The sequence below is a fragment of the Heloderma suspectum genome, chromosome 2 (assembly GCF_057233095.1).
Source record: "Heloderma suspectum isolate Gila_16-S chromosome 2, 16-S_ref, whole genome shotgun sequence".
Classification (NCBI taxonomy): Eukaryota; Metazoa; Chordata; class Lepidosauria; order Squamata; family Helodermatidae; genus Heloderma; species Heloderma suspectum.
In genome coordinates, this window is record NC_139459.1 from 91674938 (window position 1) to 91690073 (window position 15136).

General features: G+C 42.2%; 1 protein-coding gene across 1 annotated transcript in view; it reads left to right on the top strand.

Moving 5' to 3' along the window:
• PTCH1 (patched 1) overlaps positions 1-15136 on the top strand; it is a 120822-nt gene that overhangs the window by 22719 nt on the left and 82967 nt on the right. The window lies entirely within an intron of this gene.

Genomic DNA, 15136 nt, shown 5'->3' on the forward strand with positions numbered 1-15136 from the left:
ATTTGACAAGTTTGCAATACACTGAAATAATATGAAGTTGCACTGGACTGGTTGTGGGAGATACTAAAATATCTGGATAATACAAATCTAATATCAGATAAAACCTCTTGCTGGGTTATGTGGGCAGGAACTACCAGGTGGTATATAGTAAATTCAAATAGTTGACTGCATTCAGGTATTTCGGAGATGTATATAATGGAGGGTTTGATAATAAAGTCATGTTCTGCTTTACATTTTGCTTCTTTTGATTATTTCCTTGTATATTAAGCAACATACTACTGTTTCCACTTTGTGTGCATCATATAAGTTGCCTTGTTGGCAAAGCTTATCTAAGCAAATTGTCTCTTCTTTGTTACCAGATTTGCTTGTTACTTTGTATGCCAAGAGTAGAACAGCCCCTGTTTACACTATGGCAGGGGTAGACAACCTGGTGTCCTCCAGTTGTTTTGGATTACAACTCCCATTAGCCACAGCCAATATGGCCAGTGGTCAGGGATTATGGGAGTTGTAGCCCCAAACATCTGGAGGGCGATGGGCTGCCTTCCCCTGCACCATGGGCATGATCCAGACAAAGTTGAGTATTTTAAAGTCTCATTGATTGCAATGGGTTACTTAGGATGACGTTTAAATATCTCACTGAAATGGGACTTTTTTCTCTTTTTTAAATTGCTGTATCATGTCATGTGTTTCTTTTTTAGCAGACTGATTTCATCCATATCAGTCACTCCATGCATTTTGATAGGAAGAATGAGATCTAAATTTAGCAAAAAGTTGGAGATGACTGGTGCAGGGTGATATATCAATTTAGCAGATTGGCGAGGGACCAGCTTGAGTTGATAGAACGACTATACTGGTGGGTTTTTTAGTTCTTATTTTTGTTTGGTAATTTCAAACAGTATAGTTCAGGTCTTTAAACAAATATACCAGTGGGGACAGATGAAGGGAACTGGCCATAACGGCTACAGGTTTATTGAACCCAAGACATTATTCCCTCTTTAAAAATACAAGTTTTTCTCTGATGTCTCTGAGACTTCCATGTACTGTACAAGCAGGTATCCACAGGTAGAAGCGGATGTTTTTAAGTTGCATATTCAATGGCATGCACCCAAATACTTGTAAGCCCTTCTTCATTCATTGGACAATAAAAATATATCTGAAAGAAATAGACTCTCGGTTCCCATTTCTGTTTACTGAAGCAGCATATTTGCGCTAGTTCAGTCAATAATCAAAAGTGAAGTGCAGCACATCAGGAATGAGCACTGTTAAGTCAACTTGCAGGGTTTTCCCCCTCCCCTTAAATCATTGCTTAAGGGCTTCTGGCCTCTAGCTCAGGAATCCTGCCCAAAAATGCCAGATGTATTACACAGTCAAGTCTTGCAATGTAAACAGTGCTCTGTGCCATGAGAGCAGGGTGGTCCATCTCTCTCTCTCTCTTTTTTTTTTTTTAAAGAGAAGGGGGAAAAATCTCTCTACTCTGAAAAGAGCACAGTAGTTGTAGTGTTGTTTGAGTTCTTGGCTGCACAGCTAGGTTTCTGTAGCTGCAAAAGCCCAGATAAATTAATACTTTGGACTGGCAAGGAGTATCAACTGAAACCGAGATGCTGGAAAGCAAAATGTGGCATTGATCATGCTCAGTTAATTCAAACAATGATATTTTTAGGAATTTTTTTAGTAATATAAAATGAATTAACAATAAATAAATTAACTACTTAAAATTGTTATTACAGTGCAGATGTATGTGTAATCATAATGTATTAACTCAGCTGCAGATAATAAGTAAATGTAAACAACACTGTTCCATTGGAGAGATTTTATGTGGTGGCAATGGGCCCATATTGAGCCTACCCACAGAATCAGAAGACTGGCTTTTGCCTACATCAGTTAATTGTAAAGAAGAGTCCTGCTGGATCAGACCTAAAGCCTGTCTAGTCCAGCATTGTGTTCCTCACAGTGGCCAACCAGATGCTCCTGGGAAGCAGTAGTTCCTCAGTGATTGGTATTCAGGAGGTTCCATCTAGCCACCACAACTGGTTGCTACTGATAATCTTATCCTCCATGAATTTGTCCATCCTCCCTTTAAAGCCATCTAAATTGGTGGCTGTCACCACATCTAGCAGTAGCACACTCTTCCATAGTTAAATGCATGTTTCTTTATTTCTAAGAAGTCCAAGATTTTTTTCCATATCATTTTAAAATGAGGTTAAACCAATATAACATATTAAAAACAACATCTAAACAAGTGAATTGTTAGCACTGTTCCTTTTGCCTTACTGTGAATTAGAATTTTAGTAATTTTGGAAGGAGATAAGGCAACATATGGGGAATTGGAAGCAGCAGAGTTGTAGGATTTCTCACAGCCTCATGCCCATTGAGAGAAACCTTGGATGGATTACTGCATAATCTGGATCTGGGACCTTATTAAGTAATCCATGGATTAAAAGATTGATGTCTCACCTTGAGTCTGAGAAAGACTTCCTGCCTCCAAGATGGCTAACAGTTTAAAAGACGGGTGCAGAACCTCAGACCAGGTGACAAATCCCAGGTTGGGTTAGCCAACTTCCCCAGATGGCCATGCCCCCTTCCACCGATCAGTTTTTGGTTTCTGAGCTTTTGTGCAGATTTGTTCCCCTATTCCAAAAGGTTGAAGTGCCTCTTCTAAGACTTTATTACTGGCAGTAAGTGCTTTAAGCTAAAATATGCTGGTGTTCTGGTATTTTGGACTCATCTCTTTTGCCTTTGGCCCTGCCTCTTTGCCTTCAACCCCACCCACCACTGGAATGCAGCCCCCAAAAGCCTCTCTGAAATGGAATTCAGTCGTCAGGCAGTCCCCTGGTTTAAAACCACATCCACAAATCCATTTGCCAAGGGCGAGTGCCCCCAGTCTCCTGGGAAGCAACATCACACCAGATCCCCATGCTGGAGATCCCATTTCCACTGAGTTTTCAAGGAGAAGAAATGGCAAGAGTCCCTTCTGAAGAGCAAGAGAGCCTCCTGCAGTTTGTTACCTGGAGTTTATTCCCTTCTGCATATCCTGCACAAAGGTGAGATAGCCCTGTCTCTCTTCCCCAAGCTCTTAGTGCATTCTGTAGGGCACAGGGGAAGAGATTGGTGATGATCACAAGTAATAGCTGGCTAATCAGCCAAGCCAACATTTGTGAACCCCTGACAACACTAAACAGCTACAGCTAATAAGAACCTGCAACACATCAGGATCTTCATAAACCATAAAAGACAACAGGAATACAAGAAAGCAATATCAAACAAGTACTCCCCAAATACCACTGTGGTGTGATTGGTTAGAGTGTTGGAGTGGGACTTGGGAGACCCAGGTTCTAGTCCACACTCGTCAACTTTGGGCCTGTCACTGAATCTCCACCTAACCTACTTCATAGGGTTGTTGTGAGGATAAAAATGAAGAAAAGGAGGACCATGTAAGCCACCTTGGGCTCCCTGCAAGAGGGAAAAAAGGCAGGATATAAATGTAATAATAAATACATATAAATAAATAAATGCTTCACAAAAGAGCCATGTCTTAAGCTACATGGCAAAAGGCCAGCGGAGATGGAGGTACAGCTGTGGTGCCATGACAGGGACAGTCCTGTCCCACAAACCCACCCACTGCACCTCAGATGGGGGAGGGACCATCGAGAAATGCCTCTGATGTGGATCTTAGTGTTTGGGTGGGCATATATGAGTGGACGTAGATCAGAAGCTATCTCAGTCCCAGACCATTTAGGGCAGTCCTCCCCAACCTCATGCTCTCCAGATGTGGGTTGGACTGCAGCTCCCATGATTCCCAGCCAGCATGGCCATTGGCTGTGTTGGATGGTGATGATGAGAATGATAGTCTAACATATTGGGAGGCACCAGCTTGGAGAAGGCTGATTTAGGGTTTTAAAGGTAAAACCATCATTTTGAATTGGGCCCAGAAGCAAATTGGTAACTGGGGAAGATGGTATAGTAATGGAGTAATATGCTCCATGTGCCTCACCCCAGTCAGGTACTCTGATCAGGGCTGGTGTCAAGGTTGAGCATGGCCAGGCACCTGCCAAGGGCCCACACCCTAGCAGGGGCTGGCTGACAAGATCTCCCTGGACTTGCTCCTCCTCTTCACCATTACAACCTGCTTGTTCACCTGCCTCTCACTCTGGCTCAGACAACAGTGGCGGTGAGAAAGAGGGGCAATAGATGCCACTGCCTACTTGCTCCCTGACTCTCTGCCTGTCTAGAACTATTGCATGAATTTGGGTGCTTGTAATACAGTGTCTTGCCTTATTAGAGAGCTGATGCAGAGAGTAAGCAAATGCCCAATACATACACCTGGGGAAAAACAACCAAGTGTGGAATCATTTTCAAAGCTAGTTTCGGGTTATCTAATGGGAAATCTCTAGTTATATCAGAGCTTCCTTTGGGGAGTGGAAACATGAATGGGTTTGTTAGAACATATTTGTATGTGATTAATAATATTAATTACCTGCAGGAAAGGAAGCCAAGTGCCAACTAGGGTTTAGTCATCTCAGATAAAGACAGCTTTGGAGGAAATTAGACTTCAACATGAAATAATTTTACCCTGGTTTTCCCTTTCTGTCACTGTTACCATGACTTCCAAAAATGTTACACCAAGTTTCAGTTTAACCATGTACAAGATGGCTCAGCAGCCTGTATTTCTATTGTGAAAAGGAAGAGTGCCATTATTGGTGTGTGAGTGTCCATGTTTTGGTCTTGTGTAATTGTTGACTTGCATCTTATTCCAATTTCACTTCTTTTCATATTTAATTCTGTTTTTAATTCATTCGAGTTTTGCACCAGCTTCAGTCAATTACCTCCTGGGAAGTTATTCCTAGCTTACACTAGTACAAAAGGCCCTTTATGGTTGCACATTGGTGCACTCCAGGAAAGTAAATCCATGAGAAATGATACTGTGGTGTCAGTTTGAAGCAAGCGTAAGGTTTGAAAACAAAAATAAAAATCACTTGGAAGCTTGTAAAAAGTATCAATTCAGGAGAATTCTGATCTGGCTTAACTATCTATTAACTATTTTTTTCCCTAGAAATTTGGAAAACTAGGATGACCTCCCTTCCCTTCCCTTCCCTTCCCTTCCCTTCCCTTCTTCCTTCCTTCCTTCCTTCCTTCCTTCCTTCCTTTCTTTCTTTTAAATAGGCTACAGTTTCACATGGCTTGCAAAAGAAATCTCTCTCCCGTTTTGTTTCCCACACCAATTGATTTATCATTTTGCTTGCAAGCAGACTCAGAATGTTAGGGCAGGAACACACTCACTTTTTTCTCGTAACTTTTTTGTTGCAGACCGAAACCAGTTGACTTGAATAAATTTTTCTGTGCACTGAATGAAGCCAGCAACGTGGAAAAATCTTGCCGTTCAGGGCTGTCTGAATGTACATTTCAGCCACACAGTAAGCTGCATTTGTAGGCAGTGGACTGCTAAATACAACCATTTTTTCGCAGCAGAGAGTTAGACAGGTGATTAGCATAATTAGCACAGAGTAGGCTATACATATGGTAATGCTAAGTGTGTAAATGCCAGCTGCGGTGTAAAATTTATGTCAGGGGTCGACAGGGCTGTGCGAAAGTATTGTGTTACAGCTGCAGGTCAAAGCTTGCATTGCTTGGCTCCTTTTCTCCTGTTGGTGAATGTGCTAAACAGAGGAGAAAGACAGGCAGAAATATAACAGATAAGGCTTTGACTGAACAGCCTAGTTCTGTGCAAGTGGCGGTTGCTCTTTAAAAAAACGCACACGTGCACAGCACACACACACAGTCTCTCCACTTTTTTCTATAAGGTTGTTGTTGGTCTTTGCTCTTCTGCATACAGTTTTCAGATATGTTACTGGTTTCGTTGTGCCATGGCTTATGGTGGGGGGGGGGGGAATGAAGAGAATTTCATAACTGTAGATTTAAACATAGCTGAATGTTTACCTTCCTCCCCTGGCCCTCACATTCCAACCATCACTTTCTCTCTCTTTAAAAGAAGTCTGTGGTAGTTATTGCACTTAAGGGGCTTGGAATTAAACGGTCTTGAAGGTGACAGCATTATATGCAATAAAATCTCAACAGTGCAACAATCTTCAAGCTCCATGACTGGATTTTAGAAGGAGTGCCAAAAAAGTTCCTCTGTGGTTTTGTGTGTGGGTTGCTATATTTATTCCCCAGGTTCCTCCCACCTCCTAAACCACTAAATTCTTTCTAAATTAAAAATGACTAATGCAGGTTTTGTGTGAATGTGTTTTAAAAATTATTAAAGGAAACCAGTCCTGATTGCATACATATCAAAAATGGCTGATGGGAAAATCTGTAAATCTCTTTGTTGCTGTCAGCTGTTTCATTCACATATTTCTGATTTGCAACTTTCTTCTTTTGTGCCTCTTTTTTGTGTAGTTGACTATAAGGAGTGGTGGTGTTGACAGAATATAGTTCACACCACACTGACCTTGTGATGAAACTTCCTCACAGCCACAGGGGGTCCTTATGAATCGGCCCCTAATCCAGCTAATCCTGATCGCAACAAAATCATGAAAGTGGCTCCCAGTGATGTGTGTTTCCCTGCACAGATGCAGAGAGAAGGAACAGTGCTGAAAATAAATCAGTCCAGTGTGATGTTCCTTGCAGGCTGGGGGAGCCTGTGTGTGAAGCTGAAGACTTCCATTGTGTTCTGCCCCATGCGGCCTCAAGTGGAAAGCCAATGAAAAGGGGACTTGGCTGTATAATGGTGAGAAGAGTGCTTAGAGCGAAGAGGTGATGTCAGTTCCACAGAAGCTGAGAGAAGGGAGCTGGGGTTAATGTTATGCAACAAGCTGAATGCTCTGGCACAGTGTATATGAGTACTTGTGATTTGTGTGTGAGAGAGACAGAGATTCTAGAGGTTGCAGCTAAGAAATTTAGCTTTGTATATTTTGCCTTTACAGATTCCAGAGCTGGGTTGCATACTTTGTTCTTATAGATAGGTGGATTCATTTAGTAAAATAAGGGTGGAATCCTATGCATGTTTAGACAGAGAAAAGGGCTACAACTCCCAGCATTCCCCAGCCAGCCTTGCTGAACACATGTTGTTCTACAATTAATATTAGGCTGTCTTAAAATGCATCTGAAAAGAACTTCTGAAATACACTTTGCATTAATTATCACACGCACACATTGGTTCGTAAAGTATGAAAAATGGGTCCTTTGACAGAAACAAGCTCCATCCTGGGAGATGGTGCCCAAGAAGAAAGATCAAGATGGAGGGAGCTGTGACAGGCCACAGGTTTGGGGGTGGGAATGGGGGTGGGGGACTGCTGACCTGACCTGATTGTGTCCAACAGTGAGAGCAGTTCTGCTTCAAAGCCATAAAAAAAAAAAAAAGCTGCTTAGGCAACAACAGATGGTACAGCAAGCAGCTGGTAGAGAATAATTGAAAGAAACTGTACCATAATATGCTCATTCCTTTTCATTTCGATGGATGTTAAGTTTTCCTGTGTTTTTCAAATGCCTTTTTGGAAATAGTTATAGAAAGAAAGAAAGAAAGAAAGAAAGAAAGAAAGAAAGAATCTTTGCATTCTACTCAGGTACTATGCATCTTTTAAAAAGTATTTTCAAAACCTCTGCTATTTGCTATAAGTATCCTGGTGATACAGCGTAGAAGACATTCAAATACTGCTTTTAACCATTCAATAAAATAATTACACATTCACAGAAAGGCTACTCAGAGGTTAACTGAGAAGTTGGGTCTAGGGGGAAGCTTATTGCCATGGTAGAAAGCAGTATCTTTCCCGTTATTTTCCCAGAAGGGTGTGTGTTTAAAAATTTCATGTATGGTAGAAAGGATTAATCCTTCTTTGCTCTTAAGTTCTCCCGGTAGTCAATGAAAACATTCTTCAGTGGGATTTTTCCCCGTTAGAGGTGAGGATTTCACATGTAATTGGTTGCACATATAAGCTTATTGAAATTAGTGTATTTATATACCAGGAAAACGTGATCTCAACTTGCTGGTCAAAAAAATCTAATTGACTACAGGGAGATTTTAGAGCAAATAAGATGAATCTTTGTACCGCATATGAAGCTTTTTGTTTAATTTGTAAAGATTTCTTAACTGCTGTTCCACTAAAGAAATGGAATCCCCAGTTTCTAACTACTGTACCAGAATCCTCTCCAGTTATCCATTCTATTATGCCTTTATTATATGTCCCAATATGTACCAGCATTAGGCACAATATGGCCTGACTACCACTGTATTATAATATCCCTCTCAGTCTGCTTCATGGTCATTTTCCCCTACCAGAACAGGCCAACTCGAATGGGACCCTTCTCTTTGGAAAAGGAGAGTTTGCTCTTTGTGATTCTCTGTTCATTCTTACTTTGCTCTGTATCTCCAAAGCATCCCCAAGTGCATCTGAAGTGCACACACTTAGGTGTACACTTTGGCTTATGCAGGAGGCCTAGCCATGCTGTTGCTGAAGATATAGGCAGGCCACAGGAAGCAGAACAGTGGAAGAGTCGGAGTGAAGATGTTACACCTAGATAATCTCTTTTGGAGGACTCACCTTTGCTGGGTAAACTGTAGTTTCTAGGGAGAGGCAGGAGTGGGTCTCTCTGCAAGAGTAAGGAGGGATTGCTGGGAGGCGGGGCATTCTCCTTCACTCAGTCACTGCCTCACTCATTCATGACTGATTATGTAATTTATATCATGCCTTTCTGCCAAAAATGGAGCCCAGTCTTAGGTCATGTCTTTCAATGCACAGATACTCAATTTCACATAGGTCAGCCATCCCCATCCTGGTGCCCTCCAGATGTGTTGGACTACAAGTCTCAGGATTCCTGAACATTGGCCATGCTGACTGGAGCTGATGGGGGTTGAAGTTCAAAACATCTGGTGGGCACCAAGTTGGAGCAGGCTTGCATAAGCCATTGGAAATGTGATCAGATGGTGAATATCTTTTGGAAATATTTGTTCCTTCTTGAGTCTTAACCGAGGTCATCTTTGCAATGTCTTATCATGGATGTGAATAGTCTAAGCCAGGGTTCCCCACCCCGTTTGGACCCATGGGCACATTTGGGGATTTGAGAAACTCCTGTGGATAATGACTCTCATGGCTCCCACAGAAGATGCAGCTAGTCACGTAATGGCTGCCGTGGGGGCCTGGCTAGTCAAAAGTGAGCTAAAGAGGGACAGAGAGAAATAGTGAGGCTAGAGGCTGGGCGGGGGGAGAAACAGAATGGTTGAGGTGGGGAGAGAAATAGCAACACTAGAGGCTGAGAGGGAGGGGGAAACAGCAAGGCAAAGGGGTAGAGAAAGAGCAAGACTAGAGGTGAGGAGGAGGAGACACAGTGAGCTAAAGAGGAGGGGGAAGAGCAAGACTGGGAAGGGAGAGAAAGAAGGCTGCCCTGAAATTTTCCAACATTTTTCTTAAAACAATTTTTTGAAGGGGTCAGGAAGGAGAAAGCTTCATGAGTGCTGTTGGAGGGTCCCCACAGGCATCATGGCACCTGCCACACTGGGGACCACTGGTCTAAGCTTTTAAAAACATGTTATGAACCTTTGTAATGTGTCATGATACCCTGCAGAACCCCAATCACCTCTCCCTGCTCCCTCCACCGGCAAAATAAAAAAGTAAGAACTGGTAATAAGTCATTTATTTAGCAATTACAACATATAAAGGCAAAGATTTATACCATTTAATAATTATAGTCTAGAATATGAAGTGCCTGGGGTGGGCAGTTGTAAAATGTTGTAAAACCCATGAAAGTTTATGCCAGAATAAATGTGTTAGTCTTGAAGGTGCCACAAGACTCTTTGTTGGTTTTTCTGCAATAGATTAACACAGCTACTCTCTGGAAATTGTTATCTTCTAATTTCCCAGACTTCCCTGATCTCAGAATGGCATAGGGCGGTATGCTGAAATTTGGGTAGTTCAAAAGAGGTGACACTGCAGAAAGAGAGGCAGTACAGCTTTCTTGACCTGCACAGTTTCACTTTTATGTAGCTCCACCGACTTTCCCAAGTTCTCTGCTTGAAGACTGCTTTAAAAGAAGTTTTCTCTTATTCTCAAAAGGAAATAGTCATGTTACCACTGAGCAGGAGTTACAATGTCTAGTATTGTAGACGTTGCAGACATAGTCCAAATTCTATGTAAGAGCTCTGCCTGATGGAACTACCTGTTTTTCTGTCAACCTGTGATTGGAAAGTCTAGGTGCAAAGCTGCACTGGAATGAGATGATTTGCTGGGGAGAAGGAGCAGACAGGAGAAATGGTGCTTAATCCCTTCCCACAGCTGAAGCTGTCTACCTGGGGTTCCAGATGGCATGTTTCTGCTAGCAGACCCCATCAACAGGTTAAAATGAAAAGCATAGTTCTGCATGTCTCTCTGAATGTCAAGCGAAAAAAACACCCTGAACTACAGACCTCCCCTTATAGTTCGCTGTACCTGTGCTTAAAGATGCTACAAACAGATGTACCTACACAAAGCCACAAAACATACTGGACTCCAGTATAATGTCCTGCTACAGGCAAATATTTTGGAATCATGCTGCCAGTCGCTTTTGGAAACCCACGTGTGGTAGTTTTCTGCACCTACAAACATTCAGAGAGGGTAAGAGGCCCCTGAGAGCTTTCACTGGGTGACAAGTAAGAGTTTCATGCAAGAAATGCAAATTAGCTTCCAGATATTAATGGTTCGATCCACCTACATGCAATTGCCTGTGTATTTTATATGCATCTTCAGGCACTTCATTGATTCATATAACAAGAGCCAATACAAGACACCTGAAGAGAAATACTCCAGTTTTCTGTTAACATAAGCTGGACAAATTAATTAGCAGTATATTTTTGTTTTATCAGTCAATTGGTGATTCAAGGTTAAGGTTTAAGATTGCATGAAGGATGATTTCCCCCTCACACACACTGATTTGTTCTGTCCATAGACACCTCTGGCTTTTGCAGCATGATGTCAACTGCTTTATGGCTTTAATGCTACATAAATGCTTGATAAGATTTGTGAGGCAGCTGGAACTCTGACAATGAAGAATGATACAATGTAAAGGAGGAAGAATTGAGAATTAAATCACTTGAAAGGCAGTGTCAATCTGGCCATTTTCAAATGATCGAAGAGAAAATATAAAACCAAAATTACTAGAGCTTGTAAATGTTCTGAAATTCAGGATTTTGTTTATTCTTTATGATCAAATATTACTTAGTTTTGTGTAGGGTGCTTCCTGTTTATGGTATTGAAAAACACTTTTTATGCATCAGTAAGGTACAGAGTGTGGCTGTAGGGCTTGGTAACGGGATACAGAGCCTTTCACCTCTAGGTCACAGGTTCAAATATGCCTCAGGTTAGAAATAACTAAAAGCTGTTGCCACCTGGCAGCTGTTCAAGGGCCTGGGAAATAATATGATGGTCTTAATGCAACCTTTTGTGGGCAGGTGTCCACATCAGAGCTAGTAATCCTTGTGCTTGTTGTAAAAGATAAGGGTGGTATTTAACAACTGGGCCTCCTTTGGAGATAGAGGACTATGACTGGTTATGGTGGTAGGAGATGGAGTTGAAATAAATATCACTTATATTATAATAACAGATTATCAGTCATGGATGTACACGACGTGGTTGCTTTTGAGTGCCAGTTGCTCAAATATACTTGTAGAGCAAACCAGAAATTTATCTGTACTACTCTGAACTAGTGTGAGGCAATTCTGTGTATTTTGGGCATGTACATGCCCCATTTACACACAAAGCAAGGCTGGAGTGTCTACATCTCACATAGAAAGGAGCAGGTGGAGGGAGGAATGAAACACAGCCCCTCTCCCAACTTACTAGCTGCGCTCTGCTGCTTTAAGTAATTTTCTTCCTGCTTGGCTCACTTCTGGATCAGGGCCTGCCCTACCATTAGGGAGAGCGAGGAGGCCTCAGGCAGCTGATTTTGGGTGACTTGAAAATGCACCAAATTGCTTGTTAATGAATTTAAGATTGCTGTAATTTTACTGCAAAGGAAATGGAAGAGGGCTTGTAGATTTTTTATTTTTATTTTTTGCCTCAGGTGCCATCCCTCAAGGGGGAAAGTCTTGCCCTGGAGGCTAATGGATTTGGATGGATTCCAGAGGGTGATTTGCTGCCTAATGTGGTTGATCCTTTCGTCAAAGCTCTGGTTGACCTGTGGAATGCAAAGATGTCCTGGACTGTTGACACAATAACTCCAGTTACCTTTCTTGTTGGAGCAGAGCCTGAGCAGCTCCTTGATGTGCACCTGAACTGAGGGCAATGAAACCGGTAGATACCTATAACACAAGTGAAGGAAAACTCATGACAAATCCAATAGAGCTCATACTCAAGTTCATTATTGAGTCTACTTTGTGGTGATGAGATATGGTGGTGGTGTGTCCTACTTTAGAGAGGACAGTCCTCTATTTGAAGGGCTGTCAGAAGGCAGTCCTCTGTTTGAAGGCATCCTCTGTTAAAAGAGTCATCAACCAGTCCAAGTCTGCTTTAAAGATAAAGAACCATAAGAAGGGAGAGCAGGGAAATACCCATCAACAGTTAGCACCAACACTTGGTCACAATCTTCCCTAATTTGGAAAGTATTGTATTAAATTATAGGAATTATTTCTATCTATCTATCTATCTATCTATCTATCTATCTATCTATCTATCTATAGATTAGCATATATAAATTTTATGCAAACTGGTGTCCTTTTTTGTCCTCTTTTGCAGGGTGTGTGTGTGATACATTTCCTCTTTTTTTGGTGATGAATAACTGGCCGCCCTACAGTGAGAGGAAATTATTTCTCTTGACCACCACTGCATCCTCACAATGTCACCCAGCCGAGCTTTTCCAAGTGGTTCATGGCCTTTTAAAATATGGCCCAAAACATTTTTCCAACCTGTGTTGGACTGCAGTTCCCATAATTCCCAGACAGCATAGCCCTCAGCTGAAGAAAATTATGGGAATTGCAGTCCAACACATCTGGAGGGTGTCAGGTTGGGGAACACTGATGCAGTTGGACTCTTGGTAGATCACTGTGATGTGTTTGTGAGACATTTTGAAAATAGCTTGCATCTGCCATGTTTTAGAGTCCACAGTTATGGAAGATCAATCTATGGAGGTGTCCAGAGTACTGTTTTATTGGCTAGCTTTCAGTTTGTAAGGCCTGGTAATGTGGACGAGGTTTGGGTTCATAAATCATGTGTTCAGTGGGAGCTTTTCTACATCAGTCTGTTAATCACTGTATCTACTGTCAGTTTCATCGCAGAATTGAGATCCAAGCTCTACACAAATAACTTTTCCTTTCCTGCTTTTCCGCTACATAATCTCTAGGTGGTGCTGTGCTATAGCAGAATAGTGCAAATACACAAGTCGTTCTTTCACTTTCAGAAATAATACCCCATTTTCCCTGTTCTAAAAACAAACCAGGAAAGTGCTCTCAAAAAACAGAAGCGAAACTGGAGGATCACAGCATCATCTAAAGAATCCATATGCAACCATGAGTAAGGAATCAACGAGTGCATAATAAATGCCTCATGTAGAGAAGCTCTGGATCCTTGCCCTTCATAGCTTATTACATACAGCTGGCAGGAATATAACAAGTAAGTGGATCCAGGAGGTGTTAAATTTCTCTTTGAGAGAGGGAATGATCCCAGCATCTTTAAAAGAGGTGGTAGGGCAACCATTCCTAAAGGAACCTTCCATGGACCTGGATGATCTTACTAATTACAGGCTGGGAGGAAATGTTCCATATAGGGTGGTGGCCACTCTTGGATAACATTGATTTTCTGGAACCATTTCGGTTGGAGGTTAGGTCTAGTCATGGCATTGAAACTGTCCTGATCACGCTTTGGGATGACATTTGATGGGAGAATGACAGGGAGAATGTGACCCTGTTGATTCTCCTAGATCTCTTAGTGGCCATCAAACTTGGTATCCTTCTGGGATGGCTGTTTGAATTGGGTGTGGGCAGTATAGCCTTGTGGTGGTTCCACTAATATCTGGATGGCCATTTCCAGAAGGTGGCTGGGGGATTTCTGCTTGAGCCCACAGCATTTGTGGTTTGAGGTCCCACAGGGTTATGTTCTATTTGTCTTCATGAAACCACCAATGAGGTCATCCCTCAGGGAGGGGCTGTGGTTCAGCAGTAGAGCCATGCTTTGCATGCAGACCATCCCAGGTTTGGTCTCCAGGTAGGGTAGTAAAAGCTGCTGCCAATCAGTGTCAACACTAATGGGCTAGATGCACCAGTGGTCTGACTCAGTATTATGTCACTTTCTATGTTCCAATTCTGGATTTTGGAGTGTGACGTCATTAGTATGCTGATGGCATGCAGCTCTCTCTCTCCTTTTCATCTTATTCAGGTGAGGCAGTGGGAGTGCTGGGTTGGTGTTTTGATGACAGCCAACGCCCCCCCCTTAATCCAGACAAGACAGAGGCACTATTAGTGGGTGGTTCTTCTGTCTAGATGACTGGCATTCAACCTTGGGGGGGTTGCATTCCTTTTAAAGCAGGGATACATAACTGTTTTGGCCCTGTGAGCCACATGCAGTGTCTGAGGGCCTAGGGGTTGCACATGCATGTGCAAGCACACACACACACACACACACACACACTCATTCACACAATATCTCTGTCTCTCTCTTACTTCTCCTCAAAACCCAGAAGCAGGTTCTCTCAGTGCTGGTTCCCAGAACATCCTCAGCAGAAACTAGATGGTAATTTTGGCAGTGGTGGTGTGTGGGTCATGTAGTCCACAAAAAATGCCTTGGGTGGCTGCATGTGGTCCATGGGCCACGGGTTGTGCACCTCTGCCCTAAAGGATTGGGTTTCTAGGTTGGGTGTACTCTTGGATTGATCAGTAGAAGTGCTTGGACTCAGAATAGTTCACATGTCTGTTTTACTGTATAATACATATTGGATACATTAGGGCTGCAAATTATTATGGAAAGCACTAACATTACAACCTGGCCATTACTGTACATGAGACCTTGAATGGATATTAGGATAAGCCTGTAATAACCAATATAATCTGTCAAGATGAAATATTTGTACGTTAGCAAGATACTTTGGAGCACTTGTTTAGCTTCCTTCTGTGCTGTAGCCATGAAGAAGAGAACATCTGAAATGTGGTCTCAAACAGTATTTACTTTTTTCAAGAGCTCTGCAT